Source organism: Megalobrama amblycephala, linkage group LG24 (assembly GCF_018812025.1).
Source record: "Megalobrama amblycephala isolate DHTTF-2021 linkage group LG24, ASM1881202v1, whole genome shotgun sequence".
Classification (NCBI taxonomy): domain Eukaryota; kingdom Metazoa; phylum Chordata; class Actinopteri; order Cypriniformes; family Xenocyprididae; genus Megalobrama; species Megalobrama amblycephala.
Window position 1 is genome coordinate 3,093,095 of NC_063067.1, and position 21,073 is coordinate 3,114,167.

Genomic DNA, 21,073 nt, shown 5'->3' on the forward strand with positions numbered 1-21,073 from the left:
TGAATTGTGAGATATAAACTCGTAATTGCGAAAAAACGTCCGAATTGTGAGATATAAACTCGTAATTGTGAGAAAAAAAGTCTGAATTGTGATATAAATTCGTAATTGCTAGAAAAAAGTCTGAACTATGAGATATAAATTCGTAATTGCGAGAAAAAAGTCTGAATTGTGATATAAATTTGTAATTGCGACAAAAAGTCTGAACTGTGAGATATAAACTCGTAACTGCGAGAAAAAAGTCTGAATTGAGATATAAACTCGTAATTGCGAGAAAACTCGTAATTGTGAGAAAAAAGTCTGAATTGTGATATAAATTCGTAATTGCGAGAAAACTCGTAATTGTGAGAAAAAAGTCTGAATTGTGAGATATAAACTTGTAATTGCGAGAAAACTCAGAATTGTGAGAAAAAAGTGAATTGTGATATAAATTCGTAATTGCGAGAAAAAAGTCTGAATTGCGAGAAAGCTCCTAATTGCAAGAAAAGGTCTAAATTGAGAGACATCAATTCTTAATTGCAAGAAAAAGTCAGAATTGTGAGATAAAAAGTCGGAAACAAGCTTCCATAAAAAGACAGTAATTGTGGTGGATTATTTGGTTTACTCTTTATTAGGGAACACTTAGAGTGTTAAATCGTATTCAGTCACTCATTGATGAAACATCAGAGGAATTCATCAGTGTAAATATTTCAGAGTTATTTTAGGAATTATTCCTAAATTGTTATCCTTAATTCAATGTGATAATTACGTAAGAAATTCATTCTTCTTGTGTTTCGTGAACAAAAGTGGAGCCCTATCAAACAGATCACTGATTATATCAGATTCATTAATAAAATCTTTGATTTGAATATTTCTGGAGCACTCGAACAAATGGGTTTTTGTACTTTTTATTTATTGGTAAAAACTGTATATAATATTTAGTATTAAATATGAAGTACCTCATCAGTGGAATATACCAACCCGTACCTGCGCAGGTGAAGATACCTGTTTACTGAGTTTAGATTTCAGTCATTTGTTTTTATAATGCCTGAAATTATCATGTCACGGCAACCCTTCAATAAAAAAAAGAATTAATTAATATAAAATAGTATTAAGACAATAAGGTCCTATTTGTTTACATTAGTTAATGCATTAACTAACATGAACACTATATATTAACATATAACATGAACACTACTGTGTTTAACGAATAAAACCTTATTGTAAAATTTATAATTAATATATAATAAAATGTATTAAATAATAATTATTGTTTTTATGCTGCATGGTGTACAACTGGCTGGTTTTATGTGACTTAGTGTGATTGTTTTAGGAGTGTTTTTGACACGTACAACTCCAGGTTCCTTTAATAACTGTATGTGAAAACAACTCAAAAGTATATAGTCAGACTTTTTACCCTGTTATGATCATCAGATCTCTGTATATATTTTAGAAATATGTTTAGGAACCGCCATACAGTCTTGTTAAACTTCATTCTGTGGTTCTCTACATTTATACACATGTTTTGCTAAGAAATGTTCATTTTTTTGTTAAATCTGCTAGTATCATAAAGTTGTTAATGTGTTTTTGCCTGAGTTGGTGGTTAAAAATGTCAGTTATTGCATTTATCTGTGTTTCTTGGACACAAGATGTGAATTATTATGAATGAGGTCAAGTGGGAAATTTATAACCTGTATATACATTTCATTTGTTTATGAATCTGGTTTAGAGAAATTCTCTTTCAGTGAAGTATTAATATACTGCTCAGTTGAGTGATATTACATAATGTCAGTTATATGATATACGAGCGCAGAGAACCTCGTGTGTAATAAATACTGTTATGAATCATGGCGGCGCCACTTCCTCCTCTTGAAAAAGTTTGAAACTTAAGTTTGCATGCTTGATGGGATTTAGTGTTTAGAATCAGTGCTGGACTTACTGGTTTTAATTATAATGTTGCATATGTTCTCATCAAAAGCACTAAAAAACAAACATTTTTTCTCCTATATCTTAGAACGAATGTCCCAGATGTTGCACAGAGTCTGCCAAATGCATAAATGTACATTGATTTTTGAATTTTGATTACAAAGTCATTTTCTTTAAAATATCATGCACTGAGGAATAAGATTGTGTATTTAAAAAGTTCTGAGTTCCTATAAAAGTAAAAAACAAAACCATAACCAGACTAGCAGATACAGAGGAACCTGGTGAAAATGACTAGAGAGTGTGTGTTGCATAAGGCAATCGTGGTTGCTCTTTAACTCTGGAGAGTAAGTTGAACTGCTGAACTAGGTTAATTTATGACTTGACCTATAGATGGTAAACACATCCCACATGTCGAATGTGTGTGTGGGCTAAGAATACATGAGAGCACGAGGCAACCTGCATAGTTTACTGAGAAATACGTGCGTGTGTTATCTGCAGTCTGTCTTCACATTGTGTTGTGAGAGTCTGCAATTGTGTTTTCAGTACTGCTTAGATCTGAATTTAATGGCCATAAACTCAAGAAATGAGATTTTTCTGGCCTGTGTTAGTTATTTTGGCTGCTTTGGTTAAAAAAGTGAAGTGAATGTGTTCACTTCTGCCCTCTGCTGGTGGAGTTCAGATTCATCAGACACTGGTTCATCTTTACATTTCAGCTTATCTGATTACAGTAAATTAAAGGCAGAACATTAATTATATTCTGAAAAATCACCTGAATGAATTATAACCACACTCTAGCAAAGATTAACCGCAGTATAAAATATTATATACAAAAACTTGAAATGAGGGGCAAACGTTTACATTTCGTTTTACATTACATTTCACCATTTATAGTTTGTAATAACAGAAATTCAGTTAATATGAGCTCATAAACCGTCATAATAATACAAAAATAAGCAAAATGTTGTTTAAAATAGTTTTAGATGGACATCGAAATATGATGTCATAGACATGACGAGGCATCTGTTAACGGTTAATGGGCGGGGCATAGACGTCACGCGACACCTGAGCCCAACTAATTGAGATAGCGATCAGAATTAGTAGTTGAACTTATTTTTAACTTGTGTTAGACTAATAAAGGTTTGACATATTGCAACTACGGTCCAGAAAGAGGGAGAGTCGACTGAACTTGCTTCTCATCACAAATCTTCAAATAGTAAGCTAATGTTTATGGCTCTGGCCGCCGCGCCATTTTATGGTTTAACTGTCTGGTCGCCGCGCCAGTGTTTTCATGTCAGGCTCTGTCACGTGCCAAAATTACAATTAGGTTAATTCTAATGACACCTGTATTGTATTTGTGTGAGTGTGTGTAAAGACGTTGAAGGATTTGGTTTCTATTTTGTGATAGTCAAATCGGTTTTGTGGAGCAGGCCCTACTTGAATCTGGTGTGTGTAAAGAACAAGCCTTTTATAATGTCTTCATATCCTCGAACCTAATCACAGGCTCTGCTATTCAATGGTAAACTTAACAGCAAACTGCAACATCACAGAAAACCCTATAAATCCCTGCATAACAGAGTTTAAAAACACGTTTAAAAGGTGGGGTAAGCCTTTTTTCAAAAATGCTGTTGGACATTGTTGATATTTGAAGTCAACTCAAACAAACACACCCCTCTCTTCATTGCTCCGCCTCCAAAACTCACCCTCCAATCCTAACCACTCTGGTCTGAGTCGGTCTCGAACCCTGATCTGTTCGCTGCTGGCAGGCAGGCGAGTGAACTATCAATGATGCTAAACACTTCATCCTCTAGCAATCGTCAGTGTGCAGTGGTTTACCTGCACAACTCTCACGATCTGGCTACTGTTACAATGCTAGAGTAGATGTCTGTTTATCACAGTTGACGCATAACAAAATAATGTTAAACCACCTGTTTTAAACAAACATTGAACAGATGAGAGTCTGCAGGCAAAAAGAGAACGAGACAGAGCTTGTAATAAAACAAGAATCAACATCAGCTTGGCTTTTCAGAGATGATGAGAACTGAGAGATTTTTAAATGGAGTGAGAGATACAGGGGGAGTGGCTTTATTGCTTCAGATACATGTCACTTTACTCACAGCTAATTGGTCCAGTTTGGGTTTGTGATCTCTAACCCAGAATAAAACCTGCTCCGTATAGCGCAAGTTACCATAGCAATGAAACCCGCTAAAAACCTTTCCACCTTCATAAGCTTGAAAAACCAGAGTTTACTCAAACTAATCTTGAAATTACCTGGGTAGAAAATGAACCTGGCTTTGTGCAACAGGCCACAGATGAGTAAGGTGGTTTACTGAAAAGATAAATTGCCATATGTAGGCTAGCTCTGTAACAGAGCTTATTATAAAGCATTATCTATTGTGGAGGCTCATTTCATTATGGTTGTTGTAGCTGTGCTGGAATTTATTTTCATATATTTATATATTGTCTATTAATGGGACAATTTACAATAACATCTTCAGCTAGTCAGCTTGAGATCCTTTCAATCTAATTTTTAAAATAACATAAACCTTTAATGGGTTTTCTACTACATCTTTCAGTAAGAGACATCATTTACGTTATATTAAGCCATACAAGTCTTAATACCCGGGCCCGGGGTTCCCTTTAAGACTAGAATGTTTTATCAGCAGTAGGATAACCATATTCATCCACATAGTCAAGCAGAGCTGAAGCACAACCAAAACTTTATTTAACCAGTCAGATGAGAAAACACCAGTCAAAGCTGTGGGAATATATTTTATACATTGACTGGTTTATTAATATTGCACACATAACTGAAAGCACTAGTGAAAATCATAGCCTGACTACAATCTGATGAGAATCAAAACTGTTTAAAAAGGGACCGTTCATATTATGAATACTTGTGCTGAAGAAAAAATAACTGCATCTGACATTCTTTTGATAAGGGCTTTGTTTTTATTATATAAGATTCATTTTCATTTTACATTTAAATGATTAATTTTACAAATTATTTTAGTCTGGGAAACCCAGATTCATTGTTCTCCTACTCATTATCATCATCGCTCACACTCATCCTCCTGTGAATGAACATGGCCGCACTGAACTCTGGGTTGGTTCTGGTCGGGTCTCCTCTACAGAGAGATGAACATCCAGAGACTGACCATCCATTTGCCATTAGCCATTTCTATATGAAGATGTATTATTTGAGTGCAGATCTTTATTCAAAAACAAATTATGCAAAACTCATGTTTTGACTGTGAGTGTGTTAAATTAATATGTTCTTTAAAGAATAATCATACCCTCAGAGGAGAAAACAGAAGACAGACAGCAGAACACTGAAGGACAGACACACGTGACTGCAGACCCTGGACATTAACAGTAACAGATCCACGGTGACAGTCTGGCGCCATCTGGCGGTTCACTGACTATCTGCAATTTTCTGTCAGGCGCACTTGGCCACATTGTCATCAGTCATGTAGAATTTGGTTGTCGGTGTCTCGTGCTTTCATTTCGCCCTCATTTCAGTTACAGATACAACATTAGGCTATGTAATGTATTAGCAAACATGAACTAACAATGAACAATATAGGCTATAGGCTATTATTATTAGCATTTATTAATCCTTGTTCATGTTAGGTAATAAAAACACTTTAATGTCTGAATCAGTAGGCTAGATGTTGACATTAACTAAGATTAATAAATGCTGCAGAATTCGTTATTGGTCCATTGCTTTGTAAATGTCATCAAATAAATGCTTTAAGTGGTAGCCATTTCAAAAACTTGAATCAACTTTATTGACAATAATTAAAAATGACAGTAAATGTTTTTGGTGGCTTGGTTTTCTTGAATAATGTTGGTTCATTGAAAAAGTTACAAAAAAAAAACAAATCTGTTTATCACTCAGCATTATAGGGTCTGATTGAATCATCTTTTCATTTCTCATTATTCCATTACAACAGGAAATGAAATAATCAAAACGTGCAAGGACATTACAGTCAAAAGTTACGGGTGTGAAAACTGAATGTGGTCTAGTAGTTTCCAATTCCTGGCATCAACTGTTGTGATACTTTAAGAGCGAAAAAAAAAAAAAAAAAAAAAAAAAACTAAAGTTGAAACCACACTTAGTAATTACGGGTTTTAGCACAATCTGGAAAGAACCACAACTGCTGCTACCGCTTTATATTATGAATACTTGTGCTGAAGTGAACTGCATCTGGCATCGTTTTAATAAGTGTTTTATTTCTAATGTTTTTAGTTTGACATTTTAATGATTAATTTAACTTAATTATTTAAAAAGTGAAAAGCACTACTTTCAGTTTGGGAAAACCTAGATCTGAACAGTGAAACTTCAAAGGTGTGGAAATGTCGAAAATGAATGAAAAAACATTTGTTTTGTAATCATCCTTTTAATAAGTGATCACAGAAATTATTTAATACAAAGTGAATAAAAATATGAATTCCTAGTTCATTCTCTCGACTCTTAAACCTGCTGCTGCTCTTCATCATCATCGCTCACACTCATCTTCTGTGAATGAACATGGCCGCACTGAACTCTGGGTCGGTTCTGGTCGGGTCTCCTCTACAGAGAGAGGAACATCCAGAAACTGACCATCCATTTCTATCACACAGAAAAGATGAAGATGAACTTAAACACACTGTATTATTTGAGTAGATCTTCATTCAGAAACCAATTATACAAAGCTCATGTTTTGACTGTGAGTGTGTTAATAAATGAATAATATGTTCTTTAAAGAATAATCATACCCTCAGAGGAACAAACAGAAGTCATCATCCTCCAGACAGCAGACAGACAGCTGAACACTGATGGACAAACACACCTGACTGCAGACCCTGGACATTAACAGTAACAGATACACGGTGACATAGCGCCATCAAGAGATTCACTGACTATACAGTGGTGTGAAAAAGTGCTTGCCCCCTTCCTGATTTTTTATTTTTTGCACGTTTGTCACACATAAATGTTTCAGATCATCAAACAAATTTAAATATGAATCAAAGATAACACAAGTAAACACAACATGCAGTTTTTAAATGAAGGTTTTTATTATGAAGGGAAAACAAAATCCAAACCCACATGGCCCTGTGTGAAAAAGTGCTTAACTTAACTGTGGTTTATCACACCTGAGTTCAGTTTCTCTAGCCACACCCAGGCCTGATTACTGCCACACCTGTTCACAATCAAGAAATCACTTAAATAGGACCTGCCTGACAAAGTGAAGTAGACCAAAAGATCCTCAAAAGCTACACATCATGTTGAGATCCAAAGAAATTCAGGAACAAATGAGAAAGAATGTAATTGAGATCTATCAGTCTGGAAAAGGTTATAAAGCCATTTCTAAAGCTTTAGGACTGCAGCGAACCACAGTGAGAGCCATTATCCGCAAATGACGAAAACATGGAACAGTGGTGAACCTTCCCAGGAGTGGCCGGCCGACCAAAATTACCCCAAGAGCGCAGCAACGACTCATCCAAGAGGTCACAAATCCAAAGAACTGCAGGCCTCACTTGCCTCAGTTAAGGTCAGTGTTCATGACTCCACCATAAGAAAGAGATTGGGCAAAAATGGCCTGCGTTAGGGCTGTGTATTGCCAAGAATCTGGCGTATCATGATACAGGGGTTACGATACGATATATTGTGATATATTGCGATACTGTAAGAAAGGCGATATATTGCGATATTTCTTGGGGTTTTTTTAGAAAAAGGGTGTAATTTAAAAAAAAAAGGTAATAAAGAACACACCACCATATGCATAAAACCTTACAAACAACTTTATTTTATTTAATCAATACAGTACCATTTGCATTTCACAATCACTATTTTGTGCAATCTAAGGGAAAATGGTAAAGTGACTGCAGGATTCTTTGTGTATGTTTTAAGGGTTCACAGTATAGCAGTCTTTAATTTCTAAACTTTAACAACTAGTGTCTGTTTGTTTTATATTTAATACTGTAAAGCTGCTTGCTTTAAAGCAGTCTAATGTATAAAGTGCTTTAAACGTGCCTTCACTGAAGTGCTGACTGTTGCAAACACATCCACATCGCTATGATCAGATGCTTTCTTTATGTCGTCACCGCTCTCATTTTTTGTTGTGTGTTTATTTTGTTACTGAGAGGAAAATGTGCAGTACAAATTACATATTCTCTCGAACGCCTCTCTCAGCAGCGCGGATGGCATCGGCAGATTGAATGAGTTTCCCGAGGTTTGGATTATATGACATGGTCTATTTTGCAAACAACTGACTCTTGTCGATCTCCTTAGTGGGTTCTTTATAGTTAAATGAGTCCACACTTCAGCTCTGTATGCCACGGGAGTGGAATAATTCTATCGTCTTTTGAGCTGGGTTTGCTAATGCTAACGCTATTGATGCACCTCGCGCTTCTCCGGCTACGCATCAGTTTACGTTCTGAGATAACACTGACATCTAGCAGTTGGGTTTTATACAGTCTGTGGTTTAAACCGAACACAAACCCACAAATATTGGATGTAAATAAATATATCGATGCAGTATTTTTGAGAATCGATAACGTATCGCCAAACATAATATCGCAATATTCATGTGATTCAATATTTTATTACACCCCTAACCTGCATGGCAGAGTTCCAAGACAAAAACCGCTGCTGAGCAAAAAGAACATAAAGGCTTGCCAGAAAACCTCTTGATGATCCCCAAGACTTTTGGGAAAATACTTTGTGGACTGACAAGACATTTTGTGTCCCATTACATCTGGCCTAAAAGTAACACAGCATTTCAGAAAAAGAACATCATACCAACAGTAAAATATGGTGGTGGTAGTGTGATGGTCTGGGGCTGTTTTGCTGCTTCAGGACTTGGAAGACTGTGATAAATAGAACCATGAATTCTGCTGTCTACCAAAACATCCTGAAGGAAAATGTCCGGCCATCTGTTCGTGACCTCAAGCTGAAGCGAACTTGGGTTCTGCAGCAGGACAATGATCCAAAACACACCAGCAACTCCACCTCTGAATGGCTGAAGAAAAACAAAATGAAGACTTTGGAGTGGCCTAGTCAAAGTCCTGACCTCAATCCTATTGAGATATTGTGGCATGACCTTAAAAAGGCGGTTCACGCTCGAAAACCCTTCAATGTGGCTGAATTACAACAATTCTGTAAAGATGAGTGGGCCAAAATTCCTCCACAGCGCTGTCTCATTGCAAGTTATCGCAAACGCTTGATTGCACTTGTTGCTGCTGAGGGTGGCCTAACCAATTTTTAGGTTTAGGGGGTAAGCACTTTTTCACACAGGGCCATGTGAGTTTGGATTTTGTTTTCCCTTCATAATAAAAACCTTCATTTAAAAACTGCATGTTGTGTTTACTTGTGTTATCTTTGATTCATATTTAAATTGGTTTGATCTGAAACATTAAAGTGTGACAAACATGCACTCAATTAAAGTGAAAGTACACCTTTGATGGAAAAAATAAATATGATTTCACACAAAAAGTGCTCAAAATGCACAGAATAAGCATATCTAGTGTATTTTAACAAGAATTGAAGTATGTCAGGAAAGAAAATTAATATTAAAACATTTATATTAGATTTACTCATTTAAACTTGTTTTTAATTATTCAGTTTGGGTTAAAGTATGGTATATTATTATAGAAAATTAAACTAAACTAGCCAGAAAATATGATATATAAACATTATTTTAGTTATTACACAGACAGCCATATAGGCTCTTGCATACCCAAATCAAACCCGAGTTTGCTGTCTTTTTCGCTGAGTTTGCAGTCTTGTAAACATGTTCATGCATCAGATGATGTAAAACACAAAGCTTACCTCATTCGTGTGCAGCAATGGATGACACGAGGCTTTTATTTATTTTATGTTTATATGTGAGTGTTGTACACCTTTCATGTTAACAAACTTTCAAGACTATCAAGTTTAACAATCACCAATTATAAAAACAAATTTATAGATGTCTTTGTAAAGAAATGCTCACTTTATATGCAGCTTCGAGCCGCTGCTGTGACGCTGTGCAAACGCTTCCAGTGTGAATACTCGCGCGTCTCTGCAGCTACAGTTCATGCTCACGAGCTGCTAATGCGCTGCTTCCGCTCTGCTGCCGCTTGCGGTGTGAACCCGACCTCAGACACATCAAACGATGTTTTTTTTACTTTGTGTCTGAGTAACGTAAATGTGGATAAACGTATAACTTACGTGCGGATAACATTGATAATAATATTTTAGCCTTATTCCTATTTTGCCCAAAGGAAGCTTTAAGATGGAAATGATCATAACTTGGAGGAAGCATTACAAATCTGTCTCCCTGATTGAAGCTTGGCCATTCCTCCGGCCACCTCTGTTGCGCAAGCACCGCATTAACAGCTGATTTGTCTCCGTTTAAAAAACTGACACCGGCACAAAGGCCATTTACACATTCCAGCTGAACACTGCAAGTGCGCGCTCGGCGAATCAGCTTTAGTAGCCTAAACAAATAAAACACAACAGAGACGGTCAAACATGTTTTTTCAAGCGCATGTTTAAAATAATGTAAAAGTGCTGCATTGGCATGAAAAACCCTTAAGTTTAGCACAACAAAATTAACAAATATATTGCATGGTTATACATGCTGGTATCAGATGTGTTGCATTAATTATTATTAGTAGACTTAATTGTTCGTTCGTATATGCTTGCATTCGATTTGTCTAATGTTATAAAAAAAAATTTATAGGTGATGTTGCGGGGTAAGTGAATTAAAAACAGTGCTGCTCAGTGATTAAAAAACACACTAATATGTTTTCATTTAAGCAGTTTTTATTTGGTTTCAAAAATGATCAAAGCCTATGTGATAACTTGCAGAGTTAAACATTAAACTCACCTGATGGTCTCCGCTGCCCATCTTATATAGTTAACTCGATTTCTCAGACATATTAAAACAAACATAAAGAATACTTTTTTTTTAAACTTATTTTTAATATATATTTTTTAATTATTATTACGCAATATGGTCTTTTTATTTTATTTTTTTATGTATATAAGGAATAACCAGCCTAGTGTTAATGTAATGAAACAATGCAACAGAGCGCTCTTACGGGAGCTTTGGTAGCGAGCTGCTTCCTCGGGGATTTACCACCGGTGGATTTACACATTACACATAAACCCAGAATATGAACGCAAGGCACAGTTTCACGTTATGAGTCTTAATAGTTTTGTTTGGGAAATGAGAATGTGAAACTTTGCACTTTGCATATTCTGAGTTCATCTCCTTGTTTGTACATAGTAGGCCAATATTTCTATAAGGCGCATACACACTAAAAAATGTTGGATTAAATCATGGACAAACCCAGCAAAGTTTTTTTTTTTTTTTTTTTTTTTTTTTTTTTTTTATCTCAGCAGTTGGGTTAAATGTTTGCCCAACCTGCTGGATAGTTTTATTTAACTCATATTGTTTATGAATTACTGTATTGCTTGCTTAAAATGAACCCAAAATATGTTGGGAATTAACATTTATTAATATGTTTAATAAATGAACATTTATTAATAAGTTTAATGAATATTAATTAATTAAACAATAAATATTTATTAAATTGCTTATTAATAAATGTTCACCTTTTGTATATTATTGTTGCCTCTAGAACGTGTCTAATTTTAACTTCCAACCTATTTTGGGTTCATTTTAAGCAAGCCATATCATTTTTAAAGAATAATTGAGTTAAATAAAACTACCCAGTAGGTTGGGCAAACATTTAACCATTCGTTGGGTTTGTCCATTTTCAACCCAAATTGGGTTGTTTTTAACCCAGCATTTTTTAGAGTGTAAAAAAAGTATAACGGGTTTCTGTGGGAAAACACTTAATGTGAAACTTTGCATTGCAATCTGAGCAAACATGCTTAGTTTTATGAAGTTTATGATGCTTGGGAAGCTAACAGCAATTTCTTAACGATCAGCATTTCATCTGAAAGAGGTTCATCTGAAAATGTTGTCCACTAAAGGGAGCCACAGGATATGGAATATTTTAAGCTTTAAGCTTTTATTTTAAGCTCCGAACTACAGATTCGACACACTGATTCATAACACTCCGAAGCTTCCTGAAGCAGTGTTTTAAAATCGGCCATCACTAAATAAGTCGTTATTTTATTTTATTTATTTATTTATTTATTTTTTGGCTCACCAAAAATATTCTCGTCGCTTTATAATACTAATAATTTTTAGTACATTAATGGATCTTGAGAGAGGAAATGTCATTGCTGGCTATATATGCAGGCCTCACTGAGCCATCGGATTTCAATTAAAATATCTTAATTTGTGTTCCGAAGATTAATGAAGGTCTTACGGGTGTGGAACGACATGAGGGTGAGTAATTAATGACAGAATTTCATTTTACAAACGATAGCATGAAGAATGTGAATATTTAACCAAGTCAAAAACAAAATGTAGGCTAAGCACGTATCCATATTCATTTCAGTAGCAGACGCAAAACGCTATAAAAGACGACAACTTTTAAAGTTAAAAATGAAATAAGTTATAAAAAGCGGTATAAGTTATGTAAACGATATAAATACATTCTGTGTTCTCGATTTTAACAATTTGAGCAACCTTAAACGATGGAAAACATACGAATTTGGTAGGATTCCTATATAGAAAAATCACTCCCTGCCCTCCAGACTCATTCGCGCTGCTGCAATGACGTCATGTGGAAACACCCTATTCTAAATTCCTTGCAAGCAATCACAGTAGTGAGTCTGTAACCCATAGACATCACCAGACTCTTGCTTTCACTCTTTGAAAGGCCTTTAATGCAGCCTTTTTCAAGGGTTATAGTGTTTTGGGTCATTGTCCTGTTGCCAGATATGAAGCACTTCCCAGTGAGTCTGGTGGCATTTTCTTGAGCATTGGTACAGGCAAGATTCTTTTGTACACTTCTGAATTCATTCTTCGGCTGCCATCATTGAATAAGTCATCAATAAAATTGACAGCCTGTTCTACAGGCAGACATGTCCATGACATGACACTACCTCCACCATGCTTTCCAGATGCGCTTATATGCCTTGGATCATTTGCATTTTCTTTGTCTCCACACTTTTGCTTTCCCACTTTGATAAAGATTAATCTTTGTCTCATCTGTCCATAAAACTCTGTTCTAAAACTCGACTGGCTCATCTCTGTGTGCTTTTGCAAATTCAAACTGGATGTTTGATCTTGCTGTGTAGTCTCTGTATTTCTGTTGGTGAAGTCTCCTTCGAACAGCAGATTGTGAGATCATCACCCCAACTTTCTGGAGGTTGCTGGTGATTTTACTGACAGTTATTTTAGAGTTTTTTTTTTTTTTTCCCTTGTCTATCATCAACTGCTGTTGATTTTCTCTGCTGACCTGGTCGTTGTCTGTTGCTGAAGCTTGCCAGTGGGATCTGTCTTTTTCAGGACATTCCAAACTGGACATTCAGTCTGGAGATTTAAATACTATTTAACATGCATTTCAGCAGCTGAAGAGGAGACTAAAGGCAGAAACTCCCCAAAATAAGCAACTGTTGAAATGGCTGCATTAAAGGCCTGGAAAAGCATTTCAAAGTATTAATATAGGCTATGAAATATCTGAAAGACTCACCTGTATTGGAGTTTTGCATTGCTCGATGTAATACAGATGAACTAAAGAATATCTGTTCAGCTGTATGCATAAGTGCTCCAGTCAAAAGTTACGGCTGAATGTGATGGACTGAGGTGAGAACAAAGTCAGTAGCTTTCCAGGGGCAGAGTAAAAGTCTGAGACGCATTTGAAACGAAAAAAAAAAATCAAAAGGAAATGCAACCTAGGTAGGGCTGGTTGATGTGGCCCAAAAAAAAAAAAAATCCCCCTTTTTTTTTTTTTTTTCTTTTTTTTTTCTTCTTCCTCACAATTTTTTTTCCCTCGTACTTAAAATCAATCTGTAGGTGACAAAGAGATTTTTTAAAAAAAAAAGTTAAATTTATTTTGTTTTGAATTTTCCCTTCTGGGATTACCCCTTGGGTTTAAAGGGCAATCAGAAACAACAAGCCAAAAAGACAAGATGGCAAGCCCTGCCATTGTAAACAGTGAAAATGTAACATAACATAATGTAACAACATAAAATGTAACGTAACATAACATATAAAACTACAAATAAAATTGTGAAACTTTTTGATAAGTTTCCTTCAAACACAAGTTTAACAATAAGCCAGTTGTTATTGAAGGATGGGTCAGTATCCAGTTTATTTGGACCAGCTTTGTCCTCTTCCAAATTACATTCTGTAAGTATGATTAATTATTGTTGCTTTTATGTTACTTGTAGCATGCACAATATGTATTTAGCCTGTGTGTGAGTTGTGTACGCTCCATGCAGCTTGTAGGTCTCCGGCTAACCAGCTAACAGCAATATGTGTTCGCTCGCAATTGTCTAGAAATGTAAAATGTTTGTCGTTGTTATTACCTGAAGTTATGATAAAGAATATAGTAATATGTTGGTGTACAACTGCAGTTCTTTATCAATATGATTCAGCGTTGGGCTAACACATATACCATGACTGTTTGGGTGCTTACCACCAAGCTGTGGGCTAGGTTCGCTAACAAACACAAAACCACTTATTTCCTCTCTGAGTCTTTATAGTCGGAGCACCATCATTATTATAATACAATGTAAGTGATGCAAGCACTGAATACTGTACTCCTGTATACAACTGACTGGGTCATCTGACCAATCACTGCAGATTAGCATCACACAAACATGGGCTTTGGAAAAATTAATCACTGAGCAAATCGTTTGGGAGTCGTTGAACAAATAAGGTAAAAAATAAATGCATATGACAATGAATGTGTTTTTTAACCTTGCATGCATGTAAACCTGTTGTTGGGGACTCCCAAAACAAAAATAGAAACCTTTCAAATGCCACAATAGGGGCACTTTAACACTAAAGCAGATAACAACAGCACTGTTACAGAGTTGAGTGCAGCTTTGTAGCAAATTCTGTCAGAGTTAAAATTTTACACTGTTCTGGTGTTGACCTAACACGTTAGAAAAATGTAAATCATAATCTACTCGACCTTATACGAGTCAAATATTACACCATCCTGGTGTTGATGGAACACGTTTTTAGAAATATATATATTGATTATTTAAATGTATTAAATAATTATATATTGATAACATTGAGTGCATATCAAAACAGTCCAGAAAGTTAAATTCATAGTAGAATTCTGATCATTGTATAAAGTTAAAAATAAAGACCTAATGCAAACAAATTAGTTCTTTATTAACGAACAAGCCACGTGATGATGAAGGCACAATATGGGCATTTCTATAACCAGAATTATGAAAGCTGCTTATCAAATGGTCTGTAATACTTCAAGTCCTGTACATGTCAGAGAATGTAAAGTCCTGTCAGTGAAGTTGATTCAGTACTTTGCAGATGCACAAGCCAGCACACCCAACTGCATGTGCTGCTCGTGCTGTGGGTCCTAACAGCCCCAGTATAGTGCTCAACTGACCTGAAACAGCACTTAAAGCACTTTCTGAGTCTTTCTCAGAAAGTCCCTATATTACATCACTCTGAATCAAGACTGCAGCTGAACAACAGCCGAAACTCATAATTTTCCTGTTATCACTGTGAACAATCTGTATTGTATAAAGCACTATAAAGGTGACTCGACTTGACACTATGTATCTTTTTTTTTCTTTTTCAAAATTAACATATAAATACAACTCAAATGCAACAATCCTTCTTCCAAAATGTGTTTTTGTCTTACCCAGATTCACTATGGTAAGCAAATGTTTATATTTTAGACTGGTCACAGGATAGTTTTGTGTGAAATTGCGTGCATACGCCACTCGCCCATTTGTCATATCCAGAAATAGAGAGTTGTTACATCTCACAATTCTGACTTTTTTCTAACAAAACCGACGAGTCTGCTGGTGAAAAGAGAACGCGACAGAGCTCGTAATAAAACAAGAATCAACATCGGCTTGGCTTTTCAGAGATGATGATGAGAACCAAGGGATTTGATGTTGTGAATGCGACGCAGAGATGACGGTGTTTTTATTACTTAGCAGGTGAGTAAGGTATTTTATTGAACAGATAGACTGTAGAGCATTATCTGTTGTGAAGGCTCATTTTTGGTTGTTGTAGTGCTGTGCTGTAATTTATTTTCAAGGAAGTACCATGTCTATTAATAGGAAAAGTAGGTAGGTGTAGGTGACAAAGCTTTCTAAAAGACATATAAAGACTGCAGGGTGGCTATTTGATTTGAGCTGTGCTCATTTTACATTCATTCACTTAACACACATATTACTGGGTAGTAATTTTATAAGTTTGTGTAGCCTATAATTTTGTGCTCTCCCCTGGATCACCTGTTATCCAGCAAACACGTTGAGGAGTGACTCTGACTGACGAATATGTTCCCTATTCGGTTGAATTTGTAGTGCAGCTTTCCCTGCATTATTTGGCACTAATTTCCCTCAGTAATTGTTTGCCTTATCGCACTCATAGCTAAAGTTCTGAGTGCCGTCTGCTGTGTTGTGCTCTTTCGGCCACAACACAGCACACACACAAGCCTTAACTATCGTTTACAAACCCGAACCCGAAGATATTAATGAAACATGAACCCGACCTGAAACACGCAAGTTTATCGGGCTCGGGTCAGGTAGCAGACCTCCAAGTCCTTTCCATTTAAAGCAGTTATATTTTCTTAGGCCTAGTAGTGAATGTTTTATGAGAAGCATCGGATAATTATATTTATCTGCAGTCACACAGAGCCAAAGCACATCAAAACAGTGTTCTTCTGCCAAATGCATGCATTTGCACCTTTAAGCAAATCCAACATTCTATTTTTTTTTTTTGACACAACACAACATACTAAGAAAAAAAACGCCCATTTATTATTGAATCAGTCTGTGCCTTTCATATAAGACTGTGATTGCACTCAAAAAATTAAGTAGGCTATTTGCACTTGTAAGTGTAAATGTTTTTTACTTTAATTGGTAAAAATCAAATTTGTGAATCAACTTAGTTAAAGGATTAGTTCACTTTTAAATAAACTTTTCCTGATAATTTACTCACCCCCATGTCATCCAAGATGTCCATGTCTTTCTTTCTTCAGTCGAAAAGAAATTAAAGTTTTTGATGAAAACATTCCAGGATTTTTCTCCTTATAGTAGACTTGAATGGGCACCAAATGATTGAAGGTCAAAATTAGTTTCACTGCAGCTTCAAATTGTTGTACATGATCCCAGATGAGAAATAAGGGTCTTATCTAGTGAAACCATCACTCATTTTCTGAAAAAAAAATGAAAATTATATAAGTTTTAACCTTAAATGCTCATCTTGAACTAGTTCTCTTCTCTATTTGAATTCCAGCAGTGTAGACGCTGCTAAGTGTATTACTGCCCTCCACAGGTCAAAGTTTGAACTAATTGTTATATACTATTGAACTAGCATATTGCATATAAAAATTAGTTCAAACTTTGACCTGTGGAGGGCAGTAATACACTTAGCAGTGTCTACACTGCTGGAATTCAAATAGAGGAGAAGAAGAAGAGAGCTAGTTCAAGATGAGCATTTAAGGTTAAAACTTATATCATTTTCATTTTTTTTCAGAAAATGAGTGATGGTTTCACTAGATAAGACCCTTATTTCTCATCTGGGATCATGTACAACAATTTGAAGCTGCACTGAAACTGTAATTTTGACCTTCAATCATTTGGTGCCCATTCAAGTCTACTATAAGGAGAAAAATCCTGGAATGTTTTCATCAAAAACTTTAATTTCTTTTCGACTGAAGAAAGAAAGACATGGACATCTTGGATGACATGGGGGTGAGTAAATTATCAGGAAAAGTTGATTTAAAAGTTAACTAATCCTTTAAAACAGCTTAATTATACCATGTGTCAGTTTAACCTAAAAAAATAAGTTATAGTAATGAATAAATTGTGCTTTAAAGTCCATTCTCGACCTAACCACAGGCTATATTCAACACAATGGTGAGCTTAACATCAAACTGCAACAATACAGAAAACCCTATAAATCCCTACATAACAGAGGACTAAACATTAACACAACTTAATATAATCTGTTATTGAGTTCCTTTCAAGGGTTAGTTCACCCAAAAATTTAATTTCTGTCATTAATTACTCACCCTCATGTCATTCCACACCCGTAAGACCTTCGTTCATCTTCAGAACACAAATTAAGATATTTTTTTATGAAATTTGAGTGTTCTTTTTAATCTCCCATAGAAAGTAACGAAATTACCACATTCAAGGTCCAAAGAACTAGCAAAGACATTGTTAAAATAGTCCACATGACTACAGTGGTTCAAATAATTTTGTGCTCAAAAACACCAAAAACAATGACTTGATTCAACTATTTTTCCTCTTCCCTGTCAGTCTCCTATGCAGTTTACAGTGAACATGTTTAAGCCGAACAGAGGAGAGTCTGCTGGCAAAAAGAGAACGAGACAGAGCTTGTAATAAAACAAGAATCAACATTAACTTGGCTTTTCAGAGATGATGAGAACTGAGGGATTTGAAATGTTGTTACAGGTGATGTGGAGATGGTGTTTTTATTACTCAACGGGCGAGTAAGGTGTTTTATTGAGCAGATAAATTGCTAATTTGATTGTAAAGCATTATCTATTGTGATCTCACACACACAAACACAGAAGCACGTGCGACGCTCAGTGTTTTCATCCTCTGTCACCTCACTATATGAGGACATGAATTAATCTCCAGACCTGCTCTGAGTCACTTCATCAGCATTTTACCGCTTTGTTTGAGAAAATCTATCACCATAAACACACAGAAACTCATAGCCCTTGGCAACCTGTCAAAATAAAAGTTTGATTTAACTTGACAGAAACAAATTACTGTAGTACAGTAGAATTTACAGTGGGTATGGAAAGTATTCAGACCCCCTTAAATTTTTCACTCTTTGTTATATTGCAGCCATTTGCTAAAATCATTTAAGTTCATTTTTTTCCTCATTAATGTACACACAGCACCCCATATTGACAGAAAAACACAGAACTGTTGACATTTTTGCAGATTTATTAAAAAAGAAAAACTGAAATATCACATGGTCCTAAGTATTTAGACCCTTTGCTCAGTATTTAGTAGAAGCACCCTTTTGATCTAATACAGCCATGAGTCTTTTTGGGAAAGATGCAACAAGTTTTTCACACCTGGATTTGGGGATCCTCTGCTATTCCTCCTTGCAGATCCTCTCCAGTTCTGTCAGGTTGGATGGTAAACGTTGGTGGACAGCCATTTTTAGGTCTCTCCAGAGATGCTTAATTGGGTTTAAGTCAGGGCTCTGGCTGGGCCATTCAAGAACAGTCACGGAGTTGTTGTGAAGCCACTCCTTCTTTATTTTAGCTGTGTGCTTAGGGTCATTGTCTTGTTGGAAGGTAAACCTTCGGCCCAGTCTGAGGTCCTGAGCACTCTGGAGAAGGTTTTTGTCCAGGATATCCCTGTACTTGGCCGCATTCATCTTTCCCTCGATTGCAACCAGTCGTCCTGTCCCTGCAGCTGAAAAACACCCCCACAGCATGATGCTGCCACCACCATGCTTCACTGTTGGGACTGTATTGGACAGGTGATGAGCAGTGCCTGGTTTTCTCCACACATACCGCTTAAAATTAAGGCCAAAAAGTTCTATCTTGGTCTCATCAGACCAGAGAATCTTATTTCTCACCATCTTGGCAAACTCCATGCGGGATTTCATGTGTCTTGCACTGAGGAGAGGCTTCCGTCGGGCCACTCTGCCATAAAGCCCTGACTGGTGGAGGGTTGCAGTGATGGTTAACTTTCTACAACTTTCTCCCATTTCCCGACTGCATCTCTGGAGCTCAGCCACAGTGATCTTTGGGTTCTTCTTTACCTCTCTCACCAAGGCTCTTCTCCCCCGATAGCTCAGTTTGGCCGGACGGCCAGCTCTAGGAAGGGTTCTGGTCGTCCCAAACGTCTTCTATTTAAGGATTATGGAGGCCACTGTGCTCTTAGGAACATTAAGTGCAGCAGAAATTGTTTTTGTAACCTTGGCCAGATCTGTGCCTTGCCACAATTCTGTCTCTGAGCTCTTCAGGCAGTTCCTTTGACCTCATGATTCTCATTTGCTCTGACATGCACTGTGAGCTGTAAGGTCTTATATAGACAGGTGTGTGGCTTTCCTAATCAAGTCCAATCAGTATAATCAAACACAGCTGGACTCAAATGAAGGTGTAGAACCATCTCAAGGATGATCAGAAGAAATGAACAGCACCTGAGTTAAATATATGAGTGTCACAGCAAAGGGTCTGAATACTTAGGACCATGTGATATTTCATTTTTTCTTTTTTAATAAATCTGCAAAAATGTCAACAATTCTGTGTTTTTCTGTCAATATGGGGTGCTGTGTGTCCATTAATGAGGAAAAAAATGAACTTAAATGATTTTAGCAAATGGCTGCAATATAACAAAGAGTGAAAAATTTAAGGGGGTCTGAATACTTTCCGTACCCATGCAGGTGTTTTTAAAATATAAGTACAATGTAAAAACATGTATGTACACAATAAGTACATTGTATCAAATGATTAATTTAAATGTAAGTACATAGTAGTTAAGGCCACTTAATATAAAGTGGGACCCATAGTACTAACACTAATAGACTTAAAAATAATAATAATAAATTATTAAAACTATATTTTTAAGGAACAAGTTCTTTTTTCTTCCATGTTTTAATTTTAACAGTAAAGCTCTGTTTTGCAGCACTTTGTTTGATTAAAAGTTTAATTTCATGATTAAAAGATAAATTAATGTTATCCATTCATTTGATTGCCAGAAAAATTAAAATACGCAACAGAATTTCTGAAAATCAAAAAAATTCATTTTTATTAATTTCTTTTTAAGAATTCAGTGAATTATACATTCTTTATGATTATTAAAATTTAATTTAACCATTAAAATCAAGTCCAAAAAATTAAAATGAAAAAAAAAAAAAAAACAGAATCCAGAAAAATTAAAACGGAAAAAAATGAATTTGGAAAAAAATAAAACGGAATTTGGGAAAAAATAAAATTTCATAGGGCCCTAGAAGGGTCATTTCATTGGGCCCTAGAAGGGTCATTTCATTATGGTTGTTGTAGCTGCTCTGGGATTTATTTTCAAGGAATTACAGTGTCTGTTAATGAGTTAAGCTACAGTAATGTCTTC

The 21,073-nt window shown here is 35.9% G+C and overlaps 2 protein-coding genes across 3 annotated transcripts in view; one reads left to right on the top strand and one right to left on the bottom strand.

Moving 5' to 3' along the window:
* The window catches only part of LOC125260280 (E3 ubiquitin/ISG15 ligase TRIM25-like), a 673,153-nt gene that overhangs the window by 363,916 nt on the left and 288,164 nt on the right, over positions 1-21,073 (bottom strand). The window lies entirely within an intron of this gene.
* The window catches only part of zmp:0000001174 (retinoic acid-induced protein 2), a 61,027-nt gene continuing 40,291 nt past the window's right edge, over positions 338-21,073 (top strand). Inside the window, exon 1 of the mRNA XM_048178609.1 lies at positions 338-3,115. The gene's annotated coding sequence lies outside the window, so the exon portion shown is untranslated. The remainder of the gene's footprint in view (positions 3,116-21,073) is intronic.